The following is a 17,015-nucleotide window of genomic DNA, read 5'->3' on the forward strand; positions in this document are numbered from 1 at the left end:
TTCAACTCTTGTCCTGCGGGACGGGTCTTGCCCAGAGTCTGTGTCCCCAGGGACTTTCTAACCCCCCACCCCCACACAGAGTGCGGTGCCCAGCGTGCAGCTGGTTCAAAGCAGGATACTCTGTGGCCAGCTCTGCCTCAGGGCTCCATGGGGGACACTCACACTTGCAGTGTGCGCTTCACTTTTGTATGCTGAGTTGTTGCTAAGTTACCAATACATCAGGCTAAATGACATGTGACCTTTCTAGACTGACCAAGGTTCCCTGAGCCAGCTGTCAGAACCACTCTAAAGGGTGGGGACAAAGACATGGCTGAAGTTACTGGGGGCAAAATAGATCTCTCCTTCCTTCTTTGTTTTGTTGTATAACAAGAAATCTCCAGACTAATATCCATCATTTTTATAAATATCGTGACAATTAGGTAAGTTTTTTGCTCCATGAATTTCCTTTATCTTACTCAGGAAAGTAAGGCTGGCAGTGAGGCACAGGTGGTGTGGCCTCACTCAGCCTGCCATGTGGTGTCAGCCACGGGTGGTGGAGGTGGCACAGAGGCCATGTCACCCACATGCTATGGCCCTGAGCACAGCTTGCCCAGAAGGTCTGCCCTGGACCGACAAGATGCGTTGTGCTCTGGATTCTGGGAGCTTCGCCCTGCAGGCTTCACTCTGAAGGATGCTGGCTCAGGGATGAAACATCAGGTCTGTGCTCCAGGGATCAGTGAGTCGTGAGCACTTAGTAAAGCTATCTCCTCCTGAGTCTGACACCCACCTGCTGGCTGTGACTGCCTCGGGGACTGCAGGACTCAGACCCTGCTCATCCGCCCATGGTGTCCCCACTGCCCCATGGAGCAGAGTGCAGCACTCCCTCCCAGAGCTAGCACTTCTGCAGTGGGGCCAATTGATGCTGTTGCCTAAGTTTGGCTTCCACCCAATTAATGCCCTCCCTCCCCACTCCCCACCACCCTGCTTCGCTGGGCCCTTTGTCCCTACTCTGTACTGTGACAGCATGCAGTTGAGGGCCCTGTGTGTCTGTGTGTGCTGGTGTGCCCCACACTGGACTCACGTCCACAGGGCAGTGGGGGCTGGGCTGGGTATGTGACACCCACCATGGGGACATCTATAAGTGGGGTGGGGGGATCCTGGGCCCGGAGAGCCCCCAGGGGAGCCCTGGCTAGATTCAGAGTCCTGAAATCCGGGAGAGTAAAGCAACTTCTTCTGGGGCTGGGAGGCAGGAGGGCACATGGAGAATTAGAAGTGAATTCTGGAAGAACCCCACTGAGGGGAGAAGGAGAGCGTTCCCCAGCATCACATAACATGTTAACTGTCAGTTAGGCCAAGAATCCAGCTCCATCAAAAAAATTAAATTACAATTTCCACATGATCCAGCATTTCATTTCTAGGTACACACCCAAAAGAACTGAAAGCAGGATGTCAAAGAGAGGTTTAGACACCCCTGTTCACAGCAGCATTATTCATAATAGTCAAGAGGTGGAAGAAGTCAAGTGTCCATTGATGGGTGATGATAAACTGTGGTCCATCCATGCAGTGGAATATTATTCAGCTTCAAAAAGGAAGGAAATCCTGACACATGTTACAACATGGACAAACCGTGACATTATGCTTAATGAAACAAGCCAGTCTTACAGGACAAATCCTGTATGATTCCACTTATATAAACAAATTTAGAGAGACTGAGAGTAGCTTCTGCAGCTGGGGGAGGGGGCCGTGAGTGTGTGTTTACTGGGGAACAGAGCACCATTTTGGGAAGATGACAAAGTTCTGTGGATGGTGGTGGTGGTGGGTGCACAACAAGGTGAATGTACCTGATGCCTCAGGCAAATTTTATGGTGTGTGTATTTTACTACAGTAAAAATGAAAACAAATAAACCAAGGGCCCAGACAGAGCCCTCCCACTGCAGCCGGGCTCATCGGCCTCTCCCGAGGACTTAAGGTTCCAAACCTGGAACCCACAGCTCCCACACAGGCCCCACCCTGCTGTCATGAACCTGCTCATGTGGGGAGCTGGGCAAAATTTCTGCTGTGTGGTCAAAGGACCACCTATAGCAGAGTTGTCTGGGGGCCGATTACAATGCAGATTCCTGGGCACTGTTCCAGGCTCTGAATAGATCTCAGGGTAAGAGGGGTGCAATTACTTGTATTTTAGGTTATTGTGGCCACATGGACGTGAAAACAGCACAGAGGGCAGGTCAGTCCTTCACCCAGCGGCCATGGATCGTGCTTCAGAACGTTGATTAACAAACCAAAACACAGCAGAAAGCTCCGATTGAATTTCAGAGAGGAAAGCCGCTTGAAATTTATTTTCACAAGTATTTATTATAATATTTCATGCCCCCAGATCTCCACACTGTAACAAGCTGTATAAAAAAGTGTTAGTCTAGATGTGACCCACAAATAGCCATGAATCAAGAGAATTTACAGAAGCATGGAGTTTGACAAGAGGGACCAATAAACCTTGCCTTCACACTTGCTGGGAGGCTGCCCAGGCAGCCGGTGCAAAGCTGGGGTCGGCGAAGACCCTGAGAATCCTGGTCCCTGGGGGGTCCATGTGCTGACCCCCAGGCTCCAATGGTGGCCCTGAGCCCCAGCTCCTCCCCAGGAAGCTTGCTGCCAGGTTGTGAGGAGTTGTGATCTGCCTAATCAGGAATGAGCTGACCTGGCATCTGCCAGGAGGAGGAGGAAAAGGTAGGTGAACAGCTGAGAGGTGGTCAGTCAATGCAACCAGCCTCTAGGGCCATGGCCAGGCCTGTGGATGCCAGCCAAGCAGACAGCTGACCAAGGACAGAGTCTCCCACCCAGAACCCAAAGCCCAGAAGGGAGCAAGCAGGCCTTGGGGTCCAAACCCTGGGGGGACGGGGCAGGGTGGGTGGTGGGCGGCGATGAGGCCAGAACCAGGACCAGACTCAGAGGAAATGCAGGAGGGCCCTGAGCCTCCCAACACCAGGCCGGGTGGGTGGGCCTGCTGGGGGCAGGGAGTGTAGTCACAGGCCCAAGTCCTGCTTCAGGAGCCATCCTCCTGGGAGAGGAGGGTGCCAAGGCCAGCCTACTGTGCTGCTCTGTGGGCTCCCTAGGGGACCCAGAAGGGAGGACTTGGGAGCAAATGTGGCCTCTTCCCTCATCTTGAAGATGAGACCGAAGCTGGAGCCCCCTGCCCTCAGGCCTCTCCCAGGGCTTCAACACAGCAACACAGACCCAGAAGACTGCAGGTGACCGTGCAGAGGGGCATAAGTAGCACGGGACCACAGAGGTCAGAAGGCAAAAGAAGCCAGGATTTCCTGCACCGTGTTATTTTGGGAAGAGTGCTTGGGATTTGCCTCCACACAGACTGGTGGGGGAGTGGGGGAGTGGGCTCTGAGGGAGTGAGGGGAGCGGGCTCTGAGGGAGTGAGGGGGAGTGGGCTCTGAGGGAGTGAGGGGGAGTGGGCTCTGAGGGAGTGAGGGGAGCGGGCTCTGAGGGAGTGAGGGGGAGTGGGCTCTGAGGGAGTGAGGGGAGCGGGCTCTGAGGGAGTGAGGGGGAGTGGGCTCTGAGGGAGTGAGGGGGAGTGGGCTCTGAGGGAGTGAGGGGGAGTGGGCTCTGAGGGAGTGAGGGGAGCGGGCTCTGAGGGAGTGAGGGGGAGTGGGCTCTGAGGGAGTGAGGGGAGCGGGCTCTGAGGGAGTGAGGGGCGTGGGCTCTGAGGGAGTGAGGGGAGCGGGCTCTGAGGGAGTGAGGGGGAGTGGGCTCTGAGGGAGTGAGGGGGAGTGGGCTCTGAGGGAGTGAGGGGAGCGGGCTCTGAGGGAGTGAGGGGGAGTGGGCTCTGAGGGAGTGAGGGGAGCGGGCTCTGAGGGAGTGAGGGGGAGTGGGCTCTGAGGGAGTGAGGGGAGCGGGCTCTGAGGGAGTGAGGGGGAGTGGGCTCTGAGGGAGTGAGGGGAGCGGGCTCTGAGGGAGTGAGGGGGAGTGGGCTCTGAGGGAGTGAGGGGAGTGGGCTCTGAGGGAGTGAGGGGAGTGGGCTCTGAGGGGAGTGAGGGGCGTGGGCTCTGAGGGAGTGAGGGGAGCGGGCTCTGAGGGAGTGAGGGGAGCGGGCTCTGAGGGAGTGAGGGGAGCGGGCTCTGAGGGAGTGAGGGGAGCGGGCTCTGAGGGAGTGAGGGGCGTGGGCTCTGAGGGAGTGACGGGAGTGGGCTCTGAGGGAGTGAGGGGAGTGGGCTCTGAGGGAGTGAGGGGCGTGGGCTCTGAGGGAGTGAGGGGAGTGGGCTCTGAGGGAGTGAGGGGCGTGGGCTCTGAGGGAGTGAGGGGAGCGGGCTCTGAGGGAGTGAGGGGAGCGGGCTCTGAGGGAGTGAGGGGGAGTGGGCTCTGAGGGGAGTGAGGGGCGTGGGCTCTGAGGGAGTGAGGGGAGCGGGCTCTGAGGGAGTGAGGGGAGCGGGCTCTGAGGAGAGTGAGGGGAGTGGGCTCTGAGGGAGTGAGGGGAGCGGGCTCTGAGGGAGTGAGGGGGGATAGGCTCTGAGGGAGTGAGGGGAGCGGGCTCTGAGGGGAGTGAGGGGAGCGGGCTCTGAGGGAGTGAGGGGCGTGGGCTCTGAGGGAGTGAGGGGGAGTGGGCTCTGAGGGAGTGAGGGGCGTGGGCTCTGAGGGAGTGAGGGGCGTGGGCTCTGAGGGGAGTGAGGGGAGCGGGCTCTGAGGAGAGTGAGGGGAGCGGGCTCTGAGGGAGTGAGGGGAGCGGGCTCTGAGGGAGTGAGGGGAGCGGGCTCTGAGGAGAGTGAGGGGAGCGGGCTCTGAGGGGAGTGAGGGGAGTGGGCTCTGAGGGAGTGAGGGGAGCGGGCTCTGAGGGAGTGAGGGGAGCGGGCTCTGAGGGAGTGAGGGGAGCGGGCTCTGAGGGAGTGAGGGGAGTGGGCTCTGAGGGAGTGAGGGGGAGTGGGCTCTGAGGGAGTGAGGGGAGTGGGCTCTGAGGGAGTGAGGGGCGTGGGCTCTGAGGGCAGTGAGGTGGGCTAGGCTCTGGGCCAGTGTGAGGGGTACATGCACAGAAGAGCAGTGAGTGGATGCATTGTGAGTTCAAGTTTGAAACTTCCCCAATCACTGCTCCCTAAGTGCAACCAGTAATCAGCTCCATCAGTTTGACTGCACCATCAGGCCACTCCCCTGCAATGTGACTCACTGTTCCCCTAGGGGCTCAGGTCACTTAGGGTTTAAAATTTTTTTTTCTTTAATCTTTAAAAAGGCAACAGTGGCATTTCACCAAAGCCAGAGGTGACAGGTTCTAGCCTGGAATTTAGGGTCACCGACAGAAAACCATGTGAAGACTGCTGCCAAGTCCAGTGTGGGGACTCCTGTTTTCGTCATCTCAACTCTGTCTCCCCATCAGCAGAAGTAGCTTTGCTGGGCCACACAGGTGCACACATGAAGCTCAGAGCCTAGAGTCTGGGCTCAGAGGCAAAAATTAACCCACTGCACTGCTGCATCTGTGACCTCAAAAACAGGTCGGAAAATGTACAAGACGGGATTTGAAACATAATGGATAAACGGTCAGAGTAGAGGAGGGGAAGACAGAGGTTTAATCCCCCTCATCAGAGCCAAGGCAGCTGGACTCAACACATGCTATCCTTTATCTTCTCGCTGCCTCCCCAGGACCGCGAGAGCTAGTTGACACCAAGTAAATACTTAGTCACATTTTAGTCTATTTATGGCAATACTGTGCCTGGTTATCAAAGTTACTCACAGCCCCATTAACAGACAGACACAGCTGCAGCTGGTAGCACAAGGCAGTTCCCCAGGGGTGGAACCCATCCTAGACCACCCCAGAGAGCACCCAGGCTGTACACTCAGGGGTGCAGCCTCCCCCACACAGGAGGTGCAAGCCCAGGTGCACGGCCTGAGCCCTATGGTCCAGACTGTGGATCATCTACCCCTTGCCTTCTTCCAAATACCACTCCTCCAAATACCACCAGAAGGTGTTTGGAATCCTTTCTGGGAGCACAGAGTTTTCATTCCACAATCAGAAACCAAACATAAAATGAGAATCCACCCACAGAAAGCAACACCTTGGCTTAACTTCAAACTAAAGTGTAAATGACTGGTAGCAGACTCCTCACGGATCAACAAAGTCTTGGCTTCTCTTTCTGTTAAAGCCTTCAGGGCCTCTTCCAACCCTTCCCTGCTCTGTTCTTCACTTTGCACTTTGGGTTGAACTGCTCCTGCCTCCTGCCTCCCCAGTTTGCCTCTGCACCCCCATATGTACCCCCTCAGCTTCCCTCTGTTTCTCCTCTGCTCCCTCCTGCCCCATCTCTGCCATCTCCCTCCTGCTGGATGCAATAGGCTCTCCATGCCTCTCTCCCCAAATACACTGGTTCTTCTTGGAACCCCCTGCTGCTTCTCCCATGCCTGGCACATGGCTGGCTCCTGGTAAATGTCTGCAAGGGAAAGAAGGGAGGCAGGCAGGGCAGGAGGCCCAGGGCCAGATGCTATCGGAGGCTTCAGGAAGAGTCAGACAGCTAACACACACAGAAACAGCAGCACCCTTGCTCTGGCTAAGGATCCAGACTGTCTCACTGACCCCAAACTGTGCATAAGCAGGGCCGGGACCATGAGCTAGCACAGGTGCCACAGCTCAGGGACGGCCTTGGGCCATCGGTGTGAGCACCGCCTGGGGGATACGTGGGCTGCGGGGATAGCCCTCATGCTCCTGGCCAGCTCTCTGCCCCCCTCCCCTCCCAGCTCTTGGCAGCTTGGCGGGGCAGGCATATCCGCTGGGATTTATTTGCATCCACTTTGGAACAAATGGATTTCTTCCATATTTATATCATAGAATAAACAGAGATTTTCCTGATCAAAGGTTGCCCAGGCCTGGAGACGATTACTAGGAGTGTTTTCCCAAATGAGTCATGCCTTGCATTCGGGACACTGGCTCTGTCTGTGCCCAGCACGTGATCCAGCTCAGTGACCATCAGGATATTCCAGAAAGGAACAAGGCTTCACACCCTCCGGGGTACACACTGCCCACTTAAAAAACAAATGGAGCACCCAGCTGATGGAGTCAGAGCAAGCACCCCTGACACCACCATGCATGCCCCCCCTCCCAACACAGCCAGTATCCTCTCCAGGCAACCCATGAGGTAAACAGGGGTGGAGGCCTGGCCTGGTGACACCTACCGGGTCACACAGCCTCAAGTAGGGGAGAATATTCGAAGCCACAGCACGCAACAGCCCTGCTCTGGGTCACAGGGAGAACAGTGAAGCTGGTTTATAGAAATGTTCCGGGGTTGCACTTCCATCAATAACGAAGGGGCGAGCACAGAGTCAGTGTCTTGTGATGTGGGGGTTGGGGCAGAAGGGAGGAGAGGAAGAGGGGCCTGGAAACCCGACCTCCATTCAGACGGGGAACTGCCTTTAGCAGCCAGGTACAGGATGGAATCTGGCCATTTCCCAGAACATCCCAGGAGCAGGGAGCCGTGAGGAGATGGCCCGGGAGGCTGGGTTGCTGACATCTGCCAGGACAGCTGGCTGACTGGCCAGGGTGTCCCTCAGTCCTGATGGACACAGTTTTCCCCCAACCCTTGACAGTGCCCCCAGCCCTGCCCCGGCCTGGGTCTCTGACTCTTTTTTTTTTTTTTTTTAGGTCCTGAAACAATGACCACTTTTTTTCATTTCATGTTATGAAAACAACTTTGTGTTTAGCACCCGGACTCAGGATCAGCCAAAACCACTGGATTCCTTCCACCTGGAGACTGTAGGAGCAAAGCGGGCTGCACCTTTGCTGCGTGCTGGGTCATCCCCTCTTGTCCTCCTGAGGCTCACCCCACCCCCAGCCCCCCCCACCCCCACCCCCGGCATCCCGCCTCGCTCCCTCCTGAGCTGTGTCTGGCCGGCCTCAGGCCCACGGCTCTGGAGCCTCGGGAGAACCCGGGTGTTTTCTGCGTGTGACTCTCCTGCTCCAGCTCAGGGCTGGCCACCTTCCAGGCCGAGGGAACACACCCAGCCCTCCCGCGTGCGTGTGCTCCCCCAAGCCGGCATGCCCTGGCGCCTGCTGACCCTCTGCTCTTCCTTCCCAGGTGCCACGGAGTGAGCGCGCAGGCTCAGCGCGGAAACGGACTGCAGCATCCGGCTGCACAGGCGCCCGAGGGAGACCTGCTCTGGCCTCACCGACGCCTGGCTCACTTCCAGGAGCGCCACCTCTCTTTCTCAAGATGCGTTTCCTGCTCTGCACGGGCTTCCGGGAGCCACGCAGCGCATCCTGAGAGCCCGGCCACTCCCGGCGTCCCTGGCTCGGCATGGAGCTGCCGCCGGGCGCCTACAACGACACGGCCGGGGGGCTGGAGCTGCCGCGCACGCTGGCCAACGGCTCCGCGGCACTCTCGGACCGGCAGCAGTACGCCATCGGGCTCTTCCTGTCCTGCCTGTACACCATCTTCCTATTCCCCATCGGCTTCGTGGGCAACCTGCTCATCCTGGTGGTGAACATCCGCTTCCGGGAGAAGATGACCATCCCCGACCTGTACTTCATCAACCTGGCGGCCGCGGACCTCATCCTGGTGGCGGACTCGCTCATCGAAGTGTTCAACCTGGACGAGCAGTACTACGACATCGCTGCGCTATGCACCTTCATGTCGCTCTTCCTGCAGGTCAACATGTACAGCAGCGTCTTCTTCCTCACCTGAATGAGCTTTGACCGCTACCTGGCCCTGGCCAAGGCTGTGCGCTGCGGCCCGTTCCGCACGAAGCCCTGTGCACGGCTGAGCTGCGGCCTCATCTGGATGGCCTCCGTGTCCGCCAGGCCGGCGCCCTTCACGGCCGCCCACCTGCAGCGCAGCGAGGACGCGTGCTTCTGCTTCGCCGACGTCTGGGAGGTGCAGTGGCTGGAGGTCACGCTGGGCTTCGTGCTGCCCTTCGTGCTGCCCTTCGCTGTCATCGGCCTCTGCTACGCGCTCATCGTGCGCGTGCTGGTGAGCGCGCACCGGCACCGTGGCCTGCGCCCGCGGACGCAGAAAGCACTGCGCATGATCCTGGCCGTGGTGCTGGTCTTCTTCATGTGCTGGCTGCCCGAGAACGTCTTCATCAGCGTGCACTGTTGCAGCGCGCGCCGCCGGGGGCTGCGCCCTGCCAGCGCTCCCCCCGCCACACCCACCCGCTGGCCGGCCACGTGGTCAACCTGGCCGCCTTCTCCAACAGCTGCCTCAACCCGCTCATCTACAGCTTCCTCGGGGAGACCTTCCGCGACAAGCTGCGGCTCTACCTGGAGCAGAAAACCGGCCTGTTAGCCCTGAACCGCCTCTGCCACGCGGCCCTGAAGGCCGTGGTCCCGGACAGCGCAGAGCAGGCCGAGGTGAAGCTCAGCAGCACCGTGTAGGGGCCGCAGCGGGGGACGGCGCGCCCCGCGCGGCCCTGGGGCGTCTGTCCGCCGGCCGCTCCCACAGAACTGCCCCCTGCCTCCGGCACATGCTGGGCCCGGGACAGAAGCTTCTGAAGCCCCCAAGGAGAGCAGAAAGGAGGGCGCCAGGATGAGGCAGCCTTGTTTCCAGGCGGACTTGCTGTGAACCCGCCATCTCGGGGACGGAAGGCGCAGGCTGACGTGAGCTGGGGGTGTGGGGCGCGCTCCACGGCGGGTGTGCACCAGGCCCCCGCGCCTCCCTCTACACCTGGGGGCATCTCCTGAAGGGTGGGCCGCGGCAGGCGTGTGAAGAACCTGCCTCTGAAACACAGTGGTGACAGTGATGGCGTAGACTCTGTCCAAGAAAGAAACCTAACAAGTCCAGGGCTGTTCAGCCTTTTGTCAATAAAACTGTTGCCAATGCCTCTAAATTCTCCATCTAAGTGCTTTCCTGCGGGAGAGGGGGGCACTCAGCCTCAGCTGCAGAGCCACTCCTTCCTCACTAGAGAAACACCCCAGGTCAGGAGGCCACCTCCCTGGCCAGACGACGCTGTCTGAGCCCTGGATGCTCCCAGAATGTGGAGGGTGCCCCACACACGTTGCACACTCTGGGTGGGCACCGGAATAAGCTTCTTGGAGGGGCCTTCCCAGGAGAACGCTGGACGTTTAGGTGACAAACCCTGCAACACCCAGCTGAGTGCCGTCAGAAAGCCAGCTGCTCTGAGTGGGTCTGGAGTTTGCCATTGTTCAGAGGGTGGGGATCTCATCCGGGAGCAAGGGTTTCACAGGCTCGGCAGGGGCCGTCCCGGCGCCCAGTGGGGCTGCAGGTGCTGGGGGCGTCTGTGCAGCTGACACCTTCAGGTTTTTGCTCTTTTTCTCTGCCACTCTGCCCTCTTTTCTCTTCTGTTTTGCCATCTTGCAACAGACAAACCAGGGGGCTGCAGGGACCGCCGGTGCGGACAGCGCCCTGGTCCCTGTGCGCTCGGCAGGCCGCCAAAAGGAAGACTGCCAGGCCCCGCGCACCCCCGACGGCCGCTCAGGCCCCGCGCCCATGCAGGGACCCCCTACCCCTCAGCATGCCACACTCGCCTCGGGTCTCTGACTCTTGATGACAGATTCCTCATCATTTTCTGAGAAGCAGCCTTCAGGCCCATTTGTATTTCTTCTTCTGAAAACTGTTCAGATCCTTGGCCCTTTATTTCTGCATCATCTATAAAAGTTTAGGTATCTGTGCAACAGACTTGACCTGAATATCTACGTCTGTATAATCATCCTGGTGCTGCTGTAACAAATTCACCAAACATATTAAGATAACAGGAGCTCCTTTTCTCATGGTTCTGAAGGGCAGACATCTGAGACAGGTCTCATTGGCTGAACTCACGGTGTCGCAGGGCTGGTTCCCTCTGGAGGCTCCACAGGAGAATCCATCTCCTACCATGTCCAGCTTCTAGAGGTGCCAGATCCCTTGGTTCAGGGCTCAGCCTGATCTTCACTTCCATGGTCACATCTCCTTCTCTGACTCCGACCTTCCTGCCTCCCTTCCTGTAAGGAACTTATGATGACACTGGTCCACCCTTTCCAGGAAAAACTCATCTAAGGAGCCTTAACTTCATCACATGTCCAAGTCCCTTTGGCAAGGAGGTGTCCCAGGCATTCAAACGCAGGCATCTCTGGGGGGCAGGGCTATCTTCTCCACATGCAGTACTGCCTCCTAGCCTGACGCATGTCTTGCAACTTCTGCCTTCATGTCTTTGCTACACAACAGATTAATTTTTTACACCACTGGATGTGTTCATCTTGTCCTTTATGGACTTGGAATTTGGGGTAGTAAGCCTTTCCTACAGTAGAATTATGAATATATTATTTTTTCTTCTATAGATTTTATATTTTGTTTAGATATTTTTGCCATTTAAACCATACAGGCTTTATTTTGCACATGAGGTAAGGTTCCAACGTTATTTTTTTCCAAAAGGTAAATTAATTGTACTATCAATATTTTTGAATAACTTTCCTCTGCTTGAAGTGTTTCCAAATTCCTAACTTCTCATTTAAAGGGCCACATGTTAGACTCTATTTTCTACATCCATTTACCTGTCTCTGCACCATGCTTTTGAAGTACCCTTGCTTTGGAGTGTATTTTTTTTAAATCTTTAACTTTATACTGGAGTAGAGCTGCTTAACAACGTTGTGACAGTCTCAGATGGACAGCAATGGGACTCAGCCTTACATATACACGTATCCATTCTCTCCCAAACTCCCCCTGCCCCCATCCAGGATGCCACATAACATTCAGAGAGTTCCCTGTGCTATACAGCAAGTCCTTGTTGGTTATCCATTTTTAATATAGCAGTGTGCACATGTTCATCCTAAACTCTCCAACTATCCCTTCCCCTCTGGAAACCACAAGGTCCTTCTCTAAGTCTCTCAGTCTGTTTCTGTTTCTGTTTTGTAGATAAGTTCATTTATATCATTTCTTTTTAGATTCCACATATAAGGGGTGTCATACGCTATTTCTCCTTCTCTGTCTGGTTTACTTCACTCAATATGACAATCTCTAGGTTCATCCATGTTGCTGCAAATGGCATTATTTCCTTCTTTTTTAATGGCTGAGTAATATTCCACTGTGTATACATGTACACATCTTTATCCATTCCTCTGTAGATGGACATCTAGGTCGCTTCCATGCTTTAGCTACTCTAAACAGTGCTGCAATGAACACTGGGTGCATGTATCCCTTCAGGCCATGATTTTCCTCTGGATATGTGCCCAGGAGTGGGATTGCTGGATCATACGGTAGCTCTATTCTCAGTTTTTTAAGGAAACTCCATACTGTTCTCCATAATGGCTCCACCAATTTACATTCCCACCAACAGTGTAGGAGGGCTGGGGTTATTTTAATAACTGGGAGGGCAAGGTTTTTTCCCTGACTTTTCCCCCAGTATCTTCTAATGCCTCTCTCATACCCCATTCACCACTTGTAAATCCCAGGAGCTGTCACTGGACTTCCCCACTCCAGCTCTGTTTTCTAAATGGTTCTGTCCTCTCCTCCACATCTGTTTCTCTCATTTGTATCCTTAGATCCTTCCTTCTCACTGACTTTGCTAGAGTTTTTTCTGTGTAACTTACCTAGTGAGTTCATTTATTTTAAAGGCTACATTTTTTCATTTAAATAAGATCCTCAGGTTCAATTCCAAATCCATTTCTCCTGTTCTAGTCTTTCATTCTAACTCATCCCTTTATATTTCATAATTTTAAGTGAACATATTTATTTCATTTATTTCATTTCTGTTATTTCTAGTTGACAGAGTGCTAACCCTAGGTTGGTTAGTTATTCCTCAGGAGAGTTCATTTCCTAATGTGGTTTTTTCACTATGTGCTCATCTTGGGATTAAGTTGTCTTTTTTCTGGGGGTGTCTGGAGACCTTGCATTCACTAGCTCCCTGGCCTCCATTTTACCCAAAGTCTCATCTGCTTGACTCTGTGCCATGGAGATACTATAAACACAGTTACCAGGCCCACGGGTGGTAAGGTTTGAGCTCATTTTTGGGGGCAAACTTTCTGCTCTATTCAAATCCCTGGGCAGCATGTTGGATGCATGAGACAAGTGCTCAGGCCTGGTGCACTGGGAAGACCCAGAGGGATGGGGTGGAGAGGGAGGTGGGAGGGGGGACCGGGATGGGGAATACATGTAAATCCATGGCTAATTCATTTCAATGTATGACAAAAACCACTGCAATGTTGTAAAGTAATTAGCCTCCAACTAATAAAAATAAATGGAAAAAAAAAAGAAATTAAAAAATAAATAAATAAATAAACCAGAAAAAAAAAAAAAAAAACAAATCCCTGGGCAGAAAGGGAGCTTATTCCTCACTGGGAACTCCACTTTTCTGTTATAAAGTATTAAACAATGGTTAAGTTTTATATTGCCACAAAGGTCCATCTGGTCAAGCTATGGTTTTTCCAGTGGTCATGTATGGATGTGAGAGTTGGACTGTGAAGAAAGCTGAGCGCCGAAAAATTGATACTTTTGAACTGTGGTGTTGGAGAAGACTCTTGAGAGTCCCTTGGACTGCAAGGAGATCCAACCAGTCCATCCTAAAGGAGATCAGTCCTGGGTGTTCACTGGAAGGACTGATGCTGAAGCTGAAACTCCAGTACTTTGGCCACCTCATGCAAAGAGTTGACTCATTGGAAAAGACCCTGATCCTGGGAGGGATTGGGGGGTGGGAGGAGAAGGGGACAACAGAGGATGAGATGGCTTGATGGCATCACTGACTCGATGGGCACAGGTCTGGTTAGACTCCGGGAGTTGGTGATGGACAGGGAGGCCTGGCGTGCTAGCATCAGGCATGGGGTCGCAAAGAGTCAGACACGACTGAGCGACTGAACTGATTGACTGACTGAAGTTTTATATATCTCGCTCCACACCAAACTAATAAAAATTGAGAAAAATTTTATAGACATAATTCAATAAAAATCAACTTCTGAATTTGAGTTCAAATATGTGAAGACAATTATAGGCCTATGTTCTCTGACTCTCAACAGTGTTTAACAGTTCCACCTTCTAATCTGTGTGAACTGTTTCTCTCCAGCACTGAACTTGTGTAAAAGGGTGTTGGCAGCTCTGGTCACATTTTTCCTCATGTCCCCAGGCCAAGGGCAGTTTTCAATCCTCAACTCCTTTGAGCTTCATGGGAGGGCTCCATCGTTTACCCCAGCAACCCTACAACACGAGTGGCTGTAGGTACGCGGGTTGTGGGCATCCTGATTACCAGGGACATGCAGACCCGCACCAAGGGAGCCCGACCCTGTACCCTGGCAAGGTGGTGCCACGCTGTGCAGGGAGCTGCTGTTGACAGCAGGCCCTGGGGTGGCTTCGGGGTGGGCCCTCCCAGCTCCACATCACCTGGGGTGAACTCTCTGGGGGCATCACCGTCACTCAAATTCTTCTAGTCAGATGCCATTGGAATGGGCTGGAACCCCAGAGTGGCTGGCAAGCAGAGGTGCTGGGGAAATTCCTTAGCAGATATGGATGGGATAAGGAGGCTCTGAGAGGTGAAAGAGGGGGAGAAATGGGGAGGCTTCCCAGGAGCCCTGCCCTGAGGAATGCCCATGGCCCCTGTCCCAGCCAGCTGACTTCCACCTCCTATGGGGGCAGGGAGTCCTGACCACCTGCACCTCCTTGAAGCCATATCAGCCTAGCAGCCATCAGGCCTGACCCCCAAAGTAGAGGTGTGGGGGACCCCTGGGTCAGCAGAATGGAAGCTGGGGCAGCAAGCTTTGTAGTAATTACTTGGATTCCTGTCTGAATGTTAAGTAGATCCTAAGGCATTAATAAGATGTTTACACAAGGATGGATAAATAAAGATGCTCACTGCCACGTGGTTTGTAGTAGGAAAAAACCCAAATTATCTAAACCCATCAATTAGGAATTTATTAAATAAACGCTGATGCACTCAAGCAGATCTCATGTTTCTTCTTCACTCTGTACCCCAAGCTCTCCCAGCACAGAAGAGCAACCTCCCTCCATCAAGGTTTGCTGAGAGAAGGAACACAGAGGGAGGTGCCCTCCTTCAACACCACCACCTCCCAGATCCCCAGATCCCCTTGGCTGAAATGACCATGGGCTTTCTCCCCAGGGAGCCCACCGTGCCCGTTGCCTCATAAACCCCCATCCACCCCAGGGCACCTCTGTCCACCGGGTGTCTGCTTTGCAGGGGCCCTGCAGACCTGCTGACGACGTGTCTTAATTCACTTAATCCTCCCTTGCTGAGCCGCCAGGCAGCCTTCCAAACTCACTTACAGAGGACCAGGACACCAGTGAGTCTGTTCCAGCCACTTTCATTTGTCCTGAAATTTGAATCCACTCTTGCAAGATAAAGGTTTGTTACCAGCAAGAACATCCAAAGGAAGGAGGTACGGATGCTTTAAACTATTCAAAAAATGCTTTGATAAGTGGCAGTGCAGCTTGGGTAGGTGAGCGTGCGGGATCTGGGCTGACTCACTGCCATCCTGGGTCGTGTGAGTCCTGACGAGTTTGTGACACTGGGCAAGCACAGCTTAGGTGGCCTGGATGTGATCCCAGCTCCCGGCACAGAGACGTCACGGAGCTCTGGGGGCGACGGGTGTTAGCTGAGCCTACTGGCCCTGGCGTAGAGCATCAGAACCCACGATCCAGAGCCCTGCCCTTTGGTTCACATTTATAGCCAGGAAGGGAGCTGAGCAGGGCAGAGAAGTGACTGCTGGGAACAAACAACCGTAAACTTGGTGACTTAGAGCCACACAAGTTGACCTTAAGTCGTGGGGTCCCAAGTCAGACCCAGGCCTCACGTGGCTCTGGCGAGGGGCTGAGGGCCAGTTCCCTCTGGAGGTTCTGGGGAGAAGGGCTGGGGGAGTCTGTGCTCCTGCCCCTTCAGCTTTGAGAGGCTCAAGGCCCCTCCCTCCATCCTCACAGCAGCAGCACACAGGCCCCCAGCCTCTCTGACCTCACCCCTGCCCCTGTGACCACCTCTCCCCTGCTCTCAGACCTCCTGCCTCCCCCTTGTAAGGACCTGTGATGACACAGACCCACCTGGATACTCTACCTCAAGGCCCTTAACCTAGTCACACCTGCAAAGACCCCATCACATATCCACGAATGCTGGGGGTCTGGATGTGGATATCCTTGGAGTCTGCTACCCTGCCAACTACCAAGACAGTACCTCTGGAACCCTTACTCTGTGTGGAGTGCAGGTCGGCTGAGCACGGGTGAAGAAATGATTGAGAGGCGGCAGCTGCTGTGGCCGGGGAGGCCCGCGGTCAGGGAGAGGGGAGCACGGAGGGACCTCAGGTCCCCGAGATCCTCCCAGTTCTGAGCTGGAATGGCAGGCAGGCCGTGTCCTGTGACATTACTGCGAGGGAGCGTGAGCCAGCTGAAGTCATCGGCAAGGCCGTGCTGTGGAGGGTAATTTCCAAAACATGTGGCCGAGAGTGATTGCGAAGCATCGGAACTCCAGGCCACGATGCAAAGCAGATGGAGAGGCTGGACATGTTCTCCCAGCTGACTGAGCCCTGCAGGGCTGAGGTCAAGCACCACTGTCCTCAGCTCCCCTGAAGATGGACAGGAGCCGGGTGGGCACCATGTCCTGCCTGGCCCAGATGTGCTGTGTGTGGGCAGCTGGGGACCCCCAGCCACCCAGGAGGAAGGGACCCACCCCCAGGAGGTCACAGAAGTGAATCCTGACCTCAGCTGTGTCCAAGGGCAGCACATCTGCCCATCAGCAGTGGACAGGGCAACAGCTGAACCCTGTTCCACACATCCCTCCTGAATGGGGTGTCCACCGAGATGCCCGCTGGACACAGCTCTGCCTTCCTAGTCCACTTTCTCCCACCCTGACAGCCACATCTGCACCCAGCACCGGCACCCTGCCAGCCACGTCAAGCCTCGCCAGCTTCATCTCCCAGCATCTGCACAACACTCGCACAAGAGGGGTCTATGGTGTGATCCGTGGAACCGTGGAAACGTGAAAACACACTTCCTTCCTTGCCCGAGGGCCAGAAGACCCAGGAAGGGTAGTTAGGGAAAGCCTGCCCCCGGAGGGGAGGTCTGGGGGCACTAACTGGCCCCCATCTGCCTCTGGACGGGTCACTGGCTTAGCAGACACTCCAAGCCTTTGTTTTGTTTTGCCTTCTT

The 17,015-nt window shown here is 55.0% G+C and overlaps 1 pseudogene; it reads left to right on the forward strand.

The window, feature by feature from the left end:
- Positions 1-8,246: 8,246 nt before the first annotated feature.
- LOC110145506 (G-protein coupled estrogen receptor 1-like) lies at positions 8,247-9,396 on the forward strand (annotated as a pseudogene).
- The last annotated feature ends 7,619 nt before the right edge of the window (positions 9,397-17,015 follow it).

Source organism: Odocoileus virginianus, chromosome 20, assembly GCF_023699985.2.
Source record: "Odocoileus virginianus isolate 20LAN1187 ecotype Illinois chromosome 20, Ovbor_1.2, whole genome shotgun sequence".
NCBI lineage: Eukaryota > Metazoa > Chordata > Mammalia > Artiodactyla > Cervidae > Odocoileus > Odocoileus virginianus.